Source organism: Theropithecus gelada, chromosome 10 (genome assembly GCF_003255815.1).
Source record: "Theropithecus gelada isolate Dixy chromosome 10, Tgel_1.0, whole genome shotgun sequence".
Taxonomy (NCBI): Eukaryota; Metazoa; Chordata; class Mammalia; order Primates; family Cercopithecidae; genus Theropithecus; species Theropithecus gelada.
The window spans coordinates 68464452-68480181 of NC_037678.1; the positions used below are offsets into that span (position 1 = coordinate 68464452).

At 43.4% G+C, this 15730-nt stretch overlaps 1 protein-coding gene and 2 pseudogenes across 2 annotated transcripts in view; 1 reads left to right on the forward strand and 2 right to left on the reverse strand.

Moving 5' to 3' along the window:
* ASIP (agouti signaling protein) overlaps positions 1-15730 on the reverse strand; it is an 80788-nt gene that overhangs the window by 16219 nt on the left and 48839 nt on the right. The gene's annotated exons all lie outside the window — the stretch shown is intronic.
* On the reverse strand, positions 1673-6776 carry LOC112632477 (annotated as a pseudogene). Its single transcript, XR_003121398.1, has 3 exons — positions 6721-6776; positions 2879-3768; positions 1673-2568 (listed from the first exon to the last, which is right to left on the reverse strand). The product of XR_003121398.1 is annotated as an actin-related protein 2/3 complex subunit 5 pseudogene (transcript).
* Positions 10576-11046, forward strand: LOC112632478 (annotated as a pseudogene).

Below are 15730 nucleotides of genomic sequence, written 5' to 3' on the forward strand. Positions count from 1 at the left end.
AAGAGAGATCAGGTTGTTACTGTGTCTATGTAGAAAAGGAAGACATAAGAAACTCCATTTTGATCTGTACTAAGAAAAATTATTTCTGCTTTGAGATGCTGTTAACCTGTAACTTTAGCTCCAACCCTGTGCTCACAGAAACATGTGCTGTATTGAATCAAAGTTTAATGGATTTAGGGCTGTGTAGGATATGCCTTGTTAACAATATGTTTGCTGGCAGTATGCCTGGTAAAAGTCATCGCCATTCTCCATTCTCGATTAACCAGGGACACAATGCTCTGTGGAAAGCCGCAGGGACCTCTGCCCAAGAAAGCCTGGATATTGTCCAAGGTTTCCCTCCACTGAGACAGCCTGAGATATGGCCTCGTGGGAAAGGAAAGACCTTACATCCCCCAGCCCGACACCCGTGAAGGGTCTGTGCTGAGGAGGAGTAGGGAAAGAGGGAGACCTCTTTGCAGTTGAGATGAGAGGAAGGTTTCTGTCTCCTGCTCCTCCCTGGGAATGGAATGTCTTGGTGTAAAGCCGACCATTCTCATTCGTTCTATTCTAAGATAGGAGAAAACTGCCCTGTGGCTAGAGACAAGATATACTGACAACAATACTGCTTTGTTGCTCTTTGCTACACTGAGATGTTTGGGTAAAGAAAAACATAAATCCAGCCTACATACACATCTGGGCACATCTGGGCTACATACATACCTTTCCTTGAACTTATTCATGATACAGATTCCTTTGCTCACATGTTTCCCTGCTGACCTTCTCCCCACCTGTTGCCCTGCTACACTCCCCTCACTAAAATATTAAAAATAATAATCAATAAATACTGAGGGAACTCAGAGACCGGCGCCAGTGCGGGTCCTCCATATACTGAGTGCCGGTCCCTTGGGCCCACTGTTCTTTCTCTATACTTTGTCTCTGTGTCTTATTTCTTTTCTCAGTCTCTTGTCCCACCTGATGAGAAATACCCACAGGTGTGGAGGGGCAGGCCCCCTTCATAAGAGGATAGGACTATATGACTTAGTATAGAGTATGAGGCACAGAGTAGCAACTTGACAAAAATTTGTGAAATGAATGAAAGAATCTACCTGCTATCCTTAAATTCTATGAATCCTGTCTTAGTCTATTTAGGTGACTATAACAAAATATCATAGACTGGGTGGTTTCTAAATAACAGAAATTTATTTCTCACAGTTCTGGAGGCTGGGAAGTCTAAGATCAAGGTGCAGGCAGATTCAATATCTAGTGAGGGCCTATTTCTTCATAGACAGCCATCATCTCTCTCATCTCACAAAGTGGAAGGGGTTTCCCTTGGGCTTCTTTTATAAAGGCACTAGTTTCATTCATGAGGGCTCTGCCACCATGACCTAGTCACCTCCAAAAGGCCCCACCTCCTTACACTATCACCTTGGCAGTGAGGATTTCAACATCCGAATCTGAGAGGGCATAAACATTCAGAACACAGCAAATTCCTCATTTCCGATTCTTGCCTCCCCATCACTGTGCCATTGGGCAGCTTAAATAGTTACACAGAGAAAGATTTTATAAGGGCCACTTATTATACTTCCTTAAGAGCTGAAGAATTTACAAATGCATAAGTGTGACTGAATCTGACTAAGCCTGGAAAAAAGGGCATGGAAAGTCATGGAAAGTTTGTACAAGCCCACTGCAATTGTTTTTTTTTTTTTTTAATTATTCAACACTGACATTTTATTTTCTGAAGTTTTACCATTTTTACAAAACAAAACAAAATGAAACAAAAAGCAGGTATCGAAATCAGCAAAGAGTTTATAGAATTTCTGCACCAGTTTGCACATAAGTCAGTGATTACAAAACTGGTGTCCAATGTAAATACTAATCACAAGCTGACTTCCTCCTTGGTCAGGTGGTTTGTTTTGGAACTACTGGATATTTATAACTTTTTATAAGCACCGGTCATTTTTTGAGAACTGATTTGGTTTGTCCAACAAAGTAAACAATTTTTTGCTGTGTGGCAGTTTCTTTTTAAAAAAAACACTGAGCTAAAACACAGAACGTGTATTTGTTTGGATCTGAACCAAATCTTCTGAGATCCCAATTACCCTGAAGAACACTGAAGACATTTATGGGGCATATTAAATAGTATCTTAAATACTAGTTGTGTACCTCATAATGTCTAAGGCAGCTATTATATTTCTAAAGAAAGTAGCATTTCATTCAGAGGCTGCCCAGAGTTTGAATTACACCATAGTTTTTCTTTCTTTCTGCAAATCATTCTTTCTGATTTACAGTTTTTCCCAAACAGAGCCATAATATTAGAACAAAAGTTTGATGTTCATGCCAAACAAGCTCTGATATTTTTATGGATACCTTTGTATAGAGCAAGACTTCTTGCTCTGAACCCTGGGCGACCACAAATCAATTGAGAGGCCATGATTATTGGATGCTGAGAGAAAGTAGCACACTTAAACCCACAGTACAGTTAATCAGGAGGCAAGAAAAACAAAGCTAGAACTCGGTAGTGGTATTCACCCACCACTTATTCCAAAAACATATTTTGCTTAAATAAGGGAAATGGTCCAGTTTTGCAATGTTTTTTTTTTTTTGGAGACGGAGTCTTGCTCTGTCGCCCAGGCTGGAGTGCAGTGGCCGGATCTCAGCTCAATGCAAGCTCCGCCTCCCGGGTTTAGGCCATTCTCCTGCCTCAGCCTCCCGTGTAGCTGGGACTACAGGCGCCCGCCACCTCGCCCAGCTAGTTTTTTGTATTTTTTAGTAGAGACGGGGTTTCACTGTGTTAGCCAGGATGGTCTTGATCTCCTGACCTCGTGATCCACCCGTATTGGCCTCCCAAAGTGCTGGGATTACAGGCTTGAGCCACTGTGCCCGGCCTCAGTTTTGCAATGTTAATAACTGCCAGTCTCTCATATTTTTTATAAATATCATTTCCCGACTAGCAGTGAGCTAGGAAACTGGCCTCAAATTCTGACCAAATCTCTCAGTATTAGGTAAAAATAACACAAAACAAAACAAAAAACCAGCCAATAGGGGTTAAAAATTGCACAATTAAACTTGAATGTAAATTATACTATATACAGACTGGTATAAACATCACTGAAATGGTTTTGAAAGGATGAAACATTTATATTTTAACACAATTTCTTCTATATTATCCCAATTTTCATTAAAGGAAAACTGATATGTAATTTTCTTCTTTATAGATATGAAAAAGCAAGAAGGCACAGTTGAGAGAAACAGATGCTACCCACAGGGCAGCGGTGGCATTTGGTTGTTTTGGTCTTTGTACCAGCAATTCCCACTCCCGAGGCAGATTTCCACTTCCTGCCAATCTACACGGTTTCTCTTGCAGTCAAGACATGAACAATGGACCCTACTCCTCCAGCAGCAAGTGCCTTTTCCTGCCACTGCAGTAACACAGCACTGCTATTGTCAGAGGGGCTCTCAAATCCTTTATAAATACACTTCATTAGGAGATCCACACCATTCTTGTCTGGAGATTGAACTGTCTTTTCAATATCATTAGCTTTAAAAGAGATGAGCACCTTCAAGACAATGCTGCCTGCCCAGTCCTTCACTGCCTGACTCTTGGTGTTGATGGGGAGGTTCTTCAGAGCTGCCTGTAGGGCAGCTGTCACATTTCCTTGCCGCAGGCGGGAGTCCACCTCGCCCTCGTCGGGCCCGGCCTGGCCGTCGCCCCCATCTTCTTCGTCCACGAACTTGTTCTCGTCATATTCATCCACGTCCACCTTCCGGAACCGGGCCGACGACGCTGTTCTTCGACATCCCAATCCCTACCAGTGGCAAAGGCCTCTTCTTGGCGCTGCCTCTACCTCAGCAAGCCGGGCCCAGCAGCCCACTGCCCGGCGCCTGATTCACTTCCCTCTTCCACTCTGGGGCTGCAATTGTATTAATAGCAGTGAGTGTGTCCCTCATGAGTGGTAACAGCAATGAGGGTTTGTACGGGTCCAGGGCAATTGGTTGATGTAACCCAGGAGTCTTGTTGATATGTGTGCACACATGTAGGTTAATATGTAAGATCTCTGCTTGAGGGAATATAGGAGACAACAGTGTCGAGATCATTCCTGAGTAGGGACACTCAGCGTCCTGAGTATGCACTGAGGGAATCCCCTTAGCGACAGCACTGGGGATAGCATTGTATCTTAATCCTTCAGGGTTAAGGCTTTGTTCCCCACAGCAAAGGAAAGGACTACAGTCTCCCAGTCATGTGGCATGACTAAGTACCTATTGGGACGGAGGTGTAGCGAGAGATGAGAATGGAAGAAGAGGCAAAGGCACCTCCACCTCCTGGGTTCAAGCGATTCTCCCACCTCAGCCTCCTGAGTAGCTGGGATTACAGGCATGCACCACCACCATGCCCGTCTAATTTTGTACTTTTAGTAGAGATCGGGTTTCACCATGTTGGCCAGGCTGGTCTCAAACTCCTGATCTCAAGTGATCCACCCGCCCCAGCCTCCCAAAGTGCTGGGATTACAGGCATGAGCCAGTGCTCTCGGCCTTTTTAACGTTTTTGAGATGTGGGCTCACTGTGTTGCCCAGGCTGGCCTGAAACTCCTGGCCTTAGGTAATCCTCCTGCTTCAGCCACTCAAGTAGCTGGGACTATAGGGGCACCACTGCACCTGGCTTCCCTTTTAATTTTTATTTTAGCATTGTTTTACTATTTTTTGTTTGTTTGTTTAAGCAGTCTTCTTGAAGACAGTGAACAGTGTCAGCTGCTGACCACACTAGGTGTTCGTGAGGCACAACTCTGACAGCCTGCCCTGGGCTTTGCTAGTGACACTAGTCAAGGTAGCCAGAGTGTCTGGGTAGCCAGCAAGCTGGCATTGGAGGGGAGGTGACTGGGCTCAGTTAGTCATAGTAGTGGCTTCTACCAGCCCTGCCAAGCACCAATGGCCAGAGACCTGGGGGATCTGGGTGAGGCTCATCCCTTTGAAGGAGAGTGAACAGAAATCAAAAAGTATCAGCTGGGCCGCAGCATGGAGGAGCAGCTGCAGACTTCAGCAGACTCATTCAGGTTAGTGCGGATGGAGGCAGGCTTTCCTTTGATCACGCTTTTGAAACAAAGCATATACTTGGGAAGAAAGGGAAATGATAGCAAGAGGGAATTCTCGACCTCGAAATCGTCTGCGAAACGTTGCGCATATGTGATTTTTCAGGGAGAGGGTCCATAGCTTTCTCTGGGTCCATAATGGGTTCTCTGGCCCTGAAAAACCTCAGAATGTTTGTATATGATATTCCTATAACCTGCATGTGGCTCATCCACAATCACAGACACATAAGGGCAGGGGAGGTTGTTGATTTCTTTCAGTTTAGGTAGTAGTAGTGCAGATCTACAGTGGGGAAAGTGTCTTGTTGAAAGGGGCACATCATTCTAGACTGGTACTGGTTCAGAGCATATTTTAAAAATGTAATACTGAAACAAATTAAAGATTGTAAAAAAGTGGCTGGGCGCGGTGGCTCAGGCCTATAATCCCAGCACTTTGGGAGGCCGAGGCGGGTGGATCACGAGGTCAGGAGTTCAAGACCAGCCTGGCTAACACGGTGAAACTCCGTCTCTACTAAAATACAAAAATTAGCCGAGCGTGGTGGTGAGCGCCTGTAATTCCAGCTACTCAGGAGGCTGAGGCAGGAGAATCACTTGAACCCGGGAGGTGGAGGTTGTAGTGAGCCGAGATTGTGCCATTGCATTCCAGCCTGGGCAACAGAGTGAGACTCTGTCTCAAAAAAAAAAAAATTATAAAAAGTATGATCCTGTAAATATCAAAACATATTCAAATATGTACATGTTTTCATATGCAGAGAAAAAAGTCTGGAAGGATAAACATTTAAGTGATGATTGCTCCTTAGGAGTGGGATTGAGGATGGAGAGTGAAGTAGAAACATGCATGTTTTCCTTTATGTACTTCTGTATTTGAATTTTAAAAATAAGCGTGTCTTATTTACTTTTTTATTACTTTGCAATTAAAAAAACAAACAAACAAAGGATGGCTAAGTGCAGTGGCTCACACCTGTACTCCCAGCACTTTGGGAGGCCAAGGTGGGAGGATCGCTTGAGTCCAGGAGTTTGAGACCAGCCTGGGCGACACAGGGAGACCACGTCCCTACAAATTATTTAAAAATTAGTCAGTCGTGGTGGTGCACGCCTGTGGTCCCAGTTACTCAGGAGGCTGATGTGGGAGAATTGCCTGAGCTCAGGAGGTTGAGGTTGCAGCCAGCCATGATTGTGCCACTGCACTCCAGCCTGGGCAACAGAGCAAGTCCCTGTCTTAAAAATAAAAATAAAAACAAAAAGGATGATATTATAGAAATAAAATACTGGATGCTACCTGACATACCCTGAAAAGATTTAAAGAAGCTGGATGGAGAGTCATATACAGTTTGTGACAATGATGTTGAGGAATTTGTAGGACTCTCCTTCCCTTTCATAGTTCAAATTCAGGGTGGAGTTTGCTCTCAACAACTACTGCTCTGTCACCAAAACATACAGCTTGCTTGTCGTGTATCTTCTTTCACCTGAGGCCCCTTTTTGCCCTGGGATACTCTCAAACTCTATTACCCTTCTGGTTCATCGGCCACTGTTTCTGAAATGCTAAACCTTGGGAAAGGCAACACACAATTTTGTTGGGGTTTAGTTTCTTAGCCAAATTAGCTGTCCCAAATTCTGAGGGTCAGGGCCCAGGGGAGAACCACCTGTCATTATTAGTTACCTCAATTCTGCACACCAGATGTTCAGCAGCTGCAGGGGGACCCTGCTTGCCCCCATATCTTCCACCTACCTGGGTTATGTTACAGCTGCGGCAAGAGCCTGGCTGGGGTGAGCATAGGAGGCTAGCTGAGGGACTTTCAGTAAAGTCCACTCAGGTTTATCAGTAATGTCCATGATCAGACATAATTTCTGGGGTAGCATGAGGGTGGCAATATGTTTCATTTACTTAGTGTCGTCCTAGAATAGCCAATCAATCATCACATTTACTTTTATTTATATTTTAATTTTTTAGAGACAGGGTCTTGCTCTGCTGTCCAGGCAGTAGTGCAGTGGCACAATCATAGCTCACTGTGGTCTCAACCTCCTGGGCTTAAGTGATCCTTCCACCTCAGCCTCCTGAGTAGCTGGGACTACACGCACACGCCACCACGACTGGCTAATTTTAAAATATTTTGTAGATATGAGGGTCTTGCTATGTTGCCCAGGCTGGTCTTGAACTCCTGACCTCAAGTGATCCTCCTGCCTCAGCCTCCCACACTGTTGGGATTACAGGCATGAGCCACTGAGCCTGGCTAACAAATATGTTTTGAATGTTATTCAAAAGTCTTATCTGATGGTTCCCTTCCAGGGGAGTTAATCTCTCTTCTCTGAACACATTCTATTATAATTATTTGTTCATTTGTCTGCTTCTTCTAGACTGAAGATTCATCAAGGGCAGGACCTGTGCCTTATTCATCTACATACCCACTACTCCATCCCCCACCACTCCCAGGCCACACCAACCCAGGGCCTAACGTTGTGCTCAGCGCAAAATAAGGCCTCAGGAAATGTTTCTGTCAACTGAATCAAGTTACTGTATGTTCCATATATGTGAAGAACAGATGCCCTACCTTTAAATGGCTTTCAGTGCTTCAGGGAAGAGAGACAAGTAACTAACAAAAGGAGGAGGGAGAAGTGCTAGAGTTGAGGCACAAGTGAAACAAATGCCTTGGGTATGCAGAAGAGAATGGTTCCACGTATGGGGTCTTGGGCCTCTCTAATTTCCTCAGACCCCTGATTTCGGTCTGCAGCTCCTAGAGAGCTCCACACTCACCTCTGTGTGGCTCCTGCTGGGCCCCCCTCTCTAAAGTGGTTCTGTATAGCAGGCAGGAGTGCCCTTTCTTCTCCACACTCTGCAGCCTTTTCCCTCTGGCAGTCTCCTTGAATTTCCTGCTTTACAGGGTGGCTTTTTTTTTTTTTTTTTTTTGAGACAGCGTCTTGCTCTGTCACTCAGGCTGGAGTGCAGTGGTGCCATCTCAGCTCACTGTAACCTCTGCCTTCAGGGTTCAAGCAATTCTCCCACCTCAGCCTCCTTAGTAGCTGGGTTGACAGGCATGTGCCACCATGCCTGGCTAATTTGTTTTTTTTTTTTTTTGTATTTTTGGTAGAGATGGGGTTTTACCATGTTGCCCAGGCTGATGAATTATTCGATTTTTAAGTTCTTTTCTAACGTTGACTTGCTGTTATTCCAAATAAGTGGCATCCCTTTCAGAGAGGCTACAACATATTCCGTTGAATATTTCTTTCTTTCTGTTTTTATAGATAGGATCTTGCTCTGTCACCCAGGCTGGAAGGCAATGGCAAGATCATAGCTCACTGCAGCCTTGACCTCCTGGGCTCAAGCAATTCTCCCACCTCAGCCTCCCAAGCAACTGAGACTACAGGTGTGAGCCACCATGCCAGGCCAATTATTTTTTTAGTAGAGGTGAGGTCTCACAATGTTGCCCAGTTGGTCTCGAACTCCTGGGCTCAAGAGACACTCTCTCCTCAGCCTCCCAAAGTGCTGGAATTACAAGGGTGAGCCATTGTGCCTGGCCTGAATATTTCTTTTATTGTGAGGATTTGCCCTCTGAGAATAAATCTGACCTCTGAAAATAGACAATGATTTCCAGCTAACTCTGGTAAGAATAATAATATTTTTGATTGAAAATGAGCTATGGCATAAGTAATGGGATTTTAATAACTTAAAACTGATTTTAGTTTTTAGCTAATACAGCCAGAATTGAGACAGTCAGTAGAATGTTTTCCCCCAAAGTTGTAATATTGAGATGTCATAAGTTCATTCTAATGCTGCAAGTAGATTAAAATATCTTTGAATTCTAGACATGCCTTCAGAGGCAATTTTTTTTTTTTTTTTTTTAGACGGAATCTTGCTCTGTTGCCAGGCTGGAGTGCAGTGGCGTGATCTTGGCTCACTGCAACCTCCACCTCCCGGGTTCAAGCAATTCTCCTTCCTCAGCCTCCTGAGTAGCTGGGATTACAGGTGCCCATCACCACACCAGGCTAATTTTTGTATTTTTAGGAGCGACAGGGTTTTACCATGTTGGCCAGGCTGGTCTCGAACTCTTGATCTCAGGCTATCTGCCCTCCTTGGCCTTCCAAAGTGCTGGGATTACAGGCATGTGCCACTGTGCCTGGCCCTCAGGGGCAATTTAAAAGTCACACAAGACAGGGCACCAAGGCTTATGCCTGTAATCCCAGCACTTTGGGAGGTGGAGTCAGGAAGATTGCTTGAGACCAGGAGTTTGAGACCAGTCTGGACAACATGGCAAGACCTCATCTCCACAAAAATTTAAAAAATTAGCTGGGCGCGGTAGTGCATGCCTATAGTTTCAGCTATCTTGGGAGGCTGAGGCAGGAGGATCACTTGAGCCTAGGAGATCAAGGCTGTAGTGAGCTGTGCTTGTGCCACTGCATTCCAGTCTGGGGAACAGAGAGAGACCATGTCTCAAAAAAAAAAGTCATATAAGAAAAAGCACTGGCAGGGTGCAGTGACTCACACCTGTAGTCCCACCATTTTGGGAGGCCGAGGCAGGTACATCACAAGGTCAGGAGTTCAAGACCAGCCTGACTAACATGATGAAACCTCGTCTCTACTAAAAATATAAAAAATTTGCTGGGCATGGTGGCATGCACCTGTAATCCCAGTTACTCAGGAGGCTGAGGCAGGAGAATCACTTGAACCCGGGAGGCGGAGGTTGCAGTGAGCCAAGATCACACCATTGCACTCCAGCCTGGGTGACAGAAGGAGACTCTGTCTCAAAAAAAAAAAAAAGCATTATATAATATAATAATCATAGCTTTCATAATAAGATGGAAACCTGTTTCAATTGAGGACCATGTGAGGTAAATATCAATTTAAATCAGTCTTTTCTAAAAATGGCTATTTAGGAGAGAGGCATATACTATGTTAAACACGGCAGGGTACATTGGCTCATGCCTGTAGTCCCAGCTACTTGAGAGCCTGAGGCAGGTGGCTCACCTAAGCCTGTGGGTTGAGGCTGTGGTGAGCCATGATCATGCCACTGCACTCCAGCCTGGGTGATAGAGTGAGACCCTGTCTCAAAATAAAAAAACCAAAAAAGAAAAAAAATAATAATGACAACTCAAACTAAAACAAAAAAACCTAAAAACATAAAATGTTAAACTTACTAGATTTTTAAATTAAAGACAGGAGTACAAAACAGGCAGAAAAGGAAAGGAGAGAGGAGAAAAGTACACAGGAAAAGAAATAAATAGAAGAGTTGTGGGAATTGGAGTTAATCAGTAAAGGGAGCTTCATGTTTATCTGCAATTTTTAAAAATATAAAAGATGAAGGCCCGGCGCAGGGGCTCATGCCTGTAATCCCAGCACTTTGGGAGGCCGAGGTGGGCAGATCACTTGAGGTCAGGAGTTCAAGACCGGCCTGGGCAACATGGCGAAACCCCATCTCTACCAAAAATACAAAAAATTAGTCAGGCATGATGGCATCTGCCTGTGGTCCTAGGAGGCGGAGGTGGGAGGATAGCTTGAGCCCAGAGGCAGAGGTTGCAGTGAGCTGAGATTTCTGAATCCAGTGGGACTGATTGCAAAGGAGACCCAAGGAACAGTGCTAAGTTAGATGCCGATTACCCACTTTAAGTCCTTTATTGTGGAGTCTGTTCATTATCAACAGAGTAGAGTACTGTGAATATATGCCTGATGTTGCTCATTGTAGACAATGGTGAGAGAAGAATTTTCCAAAGGAACTTGCAAAACTTACTGTAGAAAATTCACCCAAACAAGAAGCTGGAATTAGTGAGGGTCAAGGAACAGCAGGGGAAGAAGAAGAGAAGAAAAAACAGAAGAGAGGTGGAAGACGCCAAATAAAACAAAAAAAGACCGTGCCACAAAAGGTTACTATAGCCCAAATTCCCAGGGCAAAGAAGAAATATGTGACAAGAGTGTGTGGCCTTGCAATTTTCGAAATTGATCTTAAAGAAGCACAAAGATTTTTTGCTCAAAAATTCTCCTGTGCTGCCTCAGTAATGGGGAGGATGAAATTATCATTCAGGGAGACTTTACAGATGACATAATTGATGTCATTCCGAAAAATGGCCAGAGGTAGATGATGACAGCATCGAAGATCTTGGAGAAGTAAAGACGTGAATTTGAAAATTTGTCTGTATTTAATGGCCTGAACTGGGAGTTGATATGGCCAAAGGGAGGCCTATATATACATATATTTACAGTAGAATATATATATATTTACTGTAGTGTGTGTGTGTGTGTGTGTGTATATATATATATATTCTACGGTAAAACTGCAGACTGCCCTTGTCCTCGGCATTTTCACTGTTCTGTACAAGGCTGCTTGTTTTTTTAATTGCCAAAGTCAAATAAACAGGGAGACTGTCATGCTCATGCATTAATAGAATTTAGTCAAATAAAAAATTTTGGTCATTTGCTGGGCGCGGTGGCTCACACCTGTAATCCCAGCATGTTGGGAGGCCAGGGTGGGCAGATCATGAGGTCAGGAGTTGGAGACCAGCCTGGCCAATATGGTGACACCCCGTCTCTACTAAAAAAAATTCAAAATTTAGCCAGGCATGGTGGTGTGCACCTGTAGTCCCAGCTACTCAGGAGGCTGAGGCATGAGAATCGCTGGAGCCCGGGAGGCGGAGGTTGCAATGAGCCAAGATCGCGCCACTGCACTCCAGCCTGGATGACAGAGTGAGACTCCGTCTAAAAAAAAAAAAAAAAAAAAAAAAAATTGGTCATTTGGTACTGACTTTCTCTTTCACTCTCTCTTTTTTTTTTTTTTTTTTTTGAGACAGAGTCTCATATTGTCGCCCGTGCTGGAGTGCAGTGGCGTGATCTCAGCTCACTGCAACCTCCGCCTCCTGGGTTTGAGCAATTCTCCTGCCTCAGTCTCCTGAGTAGCTGGGATTACAGGTGCCCGCCACCATGCCCAGCTAAGTTTTGTATTTTTAGTAGAGACAGGGTTTCACCATGTTTGCCAGGCTGGTCTCGAACTCCTGACCTCGTGATTTGCCCACCTTGGCCTCCCAAAGTGCTGGGATTACAGGCATGAGCCACTGTGCCCGGCCTGACTTTCTCTTTCTCTCTTTTTAACTATATTTTTTGAAAAACCTGGTAGACTTTATGGGGAGCATTTTTGTTGATTATTCTACTGATCTAAAGCTGAGTGATTTTTTAAAAGAATTTGAATTTGGCTTCCTAACCGGTAATATGTCTCCTTGCTTCTTTCATGTGATAGTTTTGAGATCGGTGTGAATCTAATAGATTTGTGGTTGAATTTGCTTTGTTGTTACAAAGTCCACCCTATGGGCACAATAACATACTGTTGGTAGGAGTTGTTCGAGCTCTTCTGGAGATTATTTGGTAAAGTATACTAAAAGCCTTAAACCATGTATGTGCACTGTTTGAACCAGTAAGCCACTTCTTTGACATTAGAAGACATTAGAAGAAATAACCAGTCTTGCGTAAAACTTATGGATGAAAGTATTCGTCACAATATTATTTATAACAAAAAATTGCAAATGTTATAAATGAACAATTGGAAAATAGTTTAAAAAGTGATGGTACATTGTGTGGTAGAATATTATGCATATGTTTAAATAATCGTATTTTCTTTCTTTTTTTTTTTTTTTTTTGAGACGGAGTCTCGCTCTTGCCCAGGCTGGAGTGCAAGTGGCGTGATCTCCGCTCACTGCAAGCCTCCCGGGTTCCCGCCATTCTCCTGCCTCAGCCTCTGGAGTAGCTGGGACTACAGGCGCCCGCCACCACGCTCGGCTAATTTTTTGTATTTTTAGTAGAGACGGGGTTTCACCGAGTTAGCCAGGATGGTCTCGATCTCCTGACCTTGTGATCCACCCGCCTAGGCCTCCCAAAGTGCTGGGATTACAGGCCTGAGCCACTGCACCTGGCCTAAATAATCGTATTTTCTAAGATTACTTGGAAACATTTGGTAATGTCAAGGGGGGGCACCCCAGATACATTTTAGACATTAATCATCATCATTGTTCCGAGTGGAAGGTCATTCAGAGAGGCTAGAGTTTCTTATTCTGGCTATAAATTATGTGAGTAAAATTCTGCTAACCATTTAAAAATACTGTACACCCATGCTCAATATATAGTCCTGGAAATAGCAATTGAAACATCTCTTCTCACAAGAGAAAATGAGAGTTTTAATGGTGCGTTAGATGAATTTAAACTTTAAATCAGATGCTGCAAATTGGAAGGAAGACTCGTGGTGTTCTAAATTGCTGTGAACACTTCTAAGAAACTTAGAGCCCATGAAACCATTATTTATTGCCATGCAAATTATAATCTTGAATGAGGAGTTTTTTTTTAAAAAAAATAAAGTATTAGAAAAATGTAAAGTATTCGAAAGATGTAAAATTAAAACATGAAATTCTGCATTAACTGTGAATTTTACTAAATAGAATTACTTTGGAAGCACATTTATCCATTGAGACTATCTTGTATGTGTTACATATGTATTGTGTTGGTGCTGGAAGATGTCTGTGTGCCTGTGTCATCATGTGCTCCACAGTTCTTAGCAAACGCAGTTTCAATCCATAGATAGCCAGCAGTGGATGTTACTATAGGAAAATGCAGGATTAAAATTGTCCTTGCGTAAAAAAAAATCAGAATAATTTTTTCTTAACAACACTAAAATTATTTAATCTCTTGGGCTGTATCTACATACACATACCGATTTCAGTATTGTGACTGCATTGGCTAGTCTAATTGTTATGCCTAACAGATGCCAAATTGAATAATATTTTAATGGGTGGTTTGAATCTTATGTAGACAGCCTGCTTCAGAACTCTTCTTTGAGACCAAGAACCATATAGCAGGCTCAGACTGTCTGAAGGGCCCTGAGTTAGAATTTGAGAGAAGACTTGAGGCTGTGTCCCTTCTCAACGGACAAAAGGACAAGACTCCTTCAGGCAGCTGTTTGTCAGTGTGAAATCTGTCACCCTGTTCCACTGAAACAGGGGTCAGAGTCCAGGGTTCCTAGCTGTTTATTCCCACAGTGTACAAGGAATACAATGCTGATAGGCGATGCTAAATGATTGTTTTAGATCTCCTGACATCATTCCCTTTAGGCTGTTTTATCTATCATTACTCAACAAAGACCTTAGTGGGTACAATATTGATTTTGTTTATGCTCTCCAGAAATCACTTCTCTGCATTTTCTCCTTCTCAGTAATCATGTCTTTTGATTTCTGAATTCCTTTACCTGGGGTGCATTGTGCACAAGCACTCATTAAGCATAGCTGAAGCTGAGCTGATAGTCTGTGACAGCTCTCAACAACTTTACAGCAGAAGGAGGGAAGAGGCTTTGATGTGAGATGAAATTTTCTGCAGAAGAGGATTAAGTCAGAACCAAGGAGGTATAGCTGAACAAATCTTAAGACTGTGTATGCATTAGTTCTATTTGGAGAAAGTAGAAAAGGTTTTGAGACAGACATTTATGAAAGTGTTTTTCGTTTTGTTTTGCTTTGTTGTTTGTTTGTTTTTTGAGTGGGTCCCAGTAAGGCATCCAAAATAACCACAGGAAACCCAAAATGACTGGCTGGGTGCGCTGGCTCATGCTTGTAATCCCAGCACTTTGGGAGGCTGAGGTGGACAGATCACCTAAGGCTAGGAGTTAGAGACTAGCCTGGCCAACATAGTGGAACCATGTCTCTACTAAAAATACAAAAATTAGCCAGGCGTGGTGGCATGTGCCTATTGTCCCAGCTACTCAGGAGGCTGAGGTGAGAGAATCGTTTGAACTCACGAGGCAGAGGTTGCAGTGAGCCAAGATCATGCCATTGCACTCCAGCCTGGGCGACAGAGTAAGACTCCGTCTCAAAAATAATAAAAATAAAAACAAAAATAAAATAAAATAAAATAAAAATTTAAAAAAGAAAACCAAAAATGACTTCAATATGCCATCCCATTTAGCCTCTTTAATCTCCTCCAATGGAAACAGCAGAACAAAATGTTCCATATCACTGAAGCAGAGCAAACTCACCCACAATTGAAAACATTAACCTGAGCTTCCTTTAATGGGCATTACAATGTGTGAAAATGGATATCCATTGAGAAAAGTCAAGCATTTACAAAGGAAAAGGAGAGTCTGCAATAAATGGAATTTTGGTCATCTGTTTCATCTCTAATAAATATGAAGTGAACAAATGCTACATGTGCAGACTGATCCCCAAATCCTAAATTCTGCTCCATAAGAGTTATTAGAAATCTGAAACTACAAGCAACTTTCTGAAGACATTTAAAGAAACACTAAAGTGTGACTTTGGGGTCAGGGTTGACATTTAGGAATACTTCTTTCTTAGATATACATATACATATATTTATTTATTTATTTATTTACTGCTAGGCAATGGAAAATGCACAGAGTAAAGAGAAAGAGGCCGGGCGCGGTGGCTCACGCCTGTAATCCCAGCACCTTGGGAGGCCGAGGTGGGCGGATCACGAGGTCAGGAGATGAAGACCATCCTGGCTAACACGGTGAAACCCCGTCTCTACTAAAAATACAAAAAAAATTAGTTGGGCGTGGTGGCGGTTGCCTGTAGTCCCAGCTACTCAGGGAGGCTGAGGCAGGAGAATGGCGTGAACCCCGGAGGTGGAGCTTGCAGTGAGCCGAGATTGCGCCACTGCACTCCAGCCTGGGCGACAAAGTGAGACTCCGTCTCAA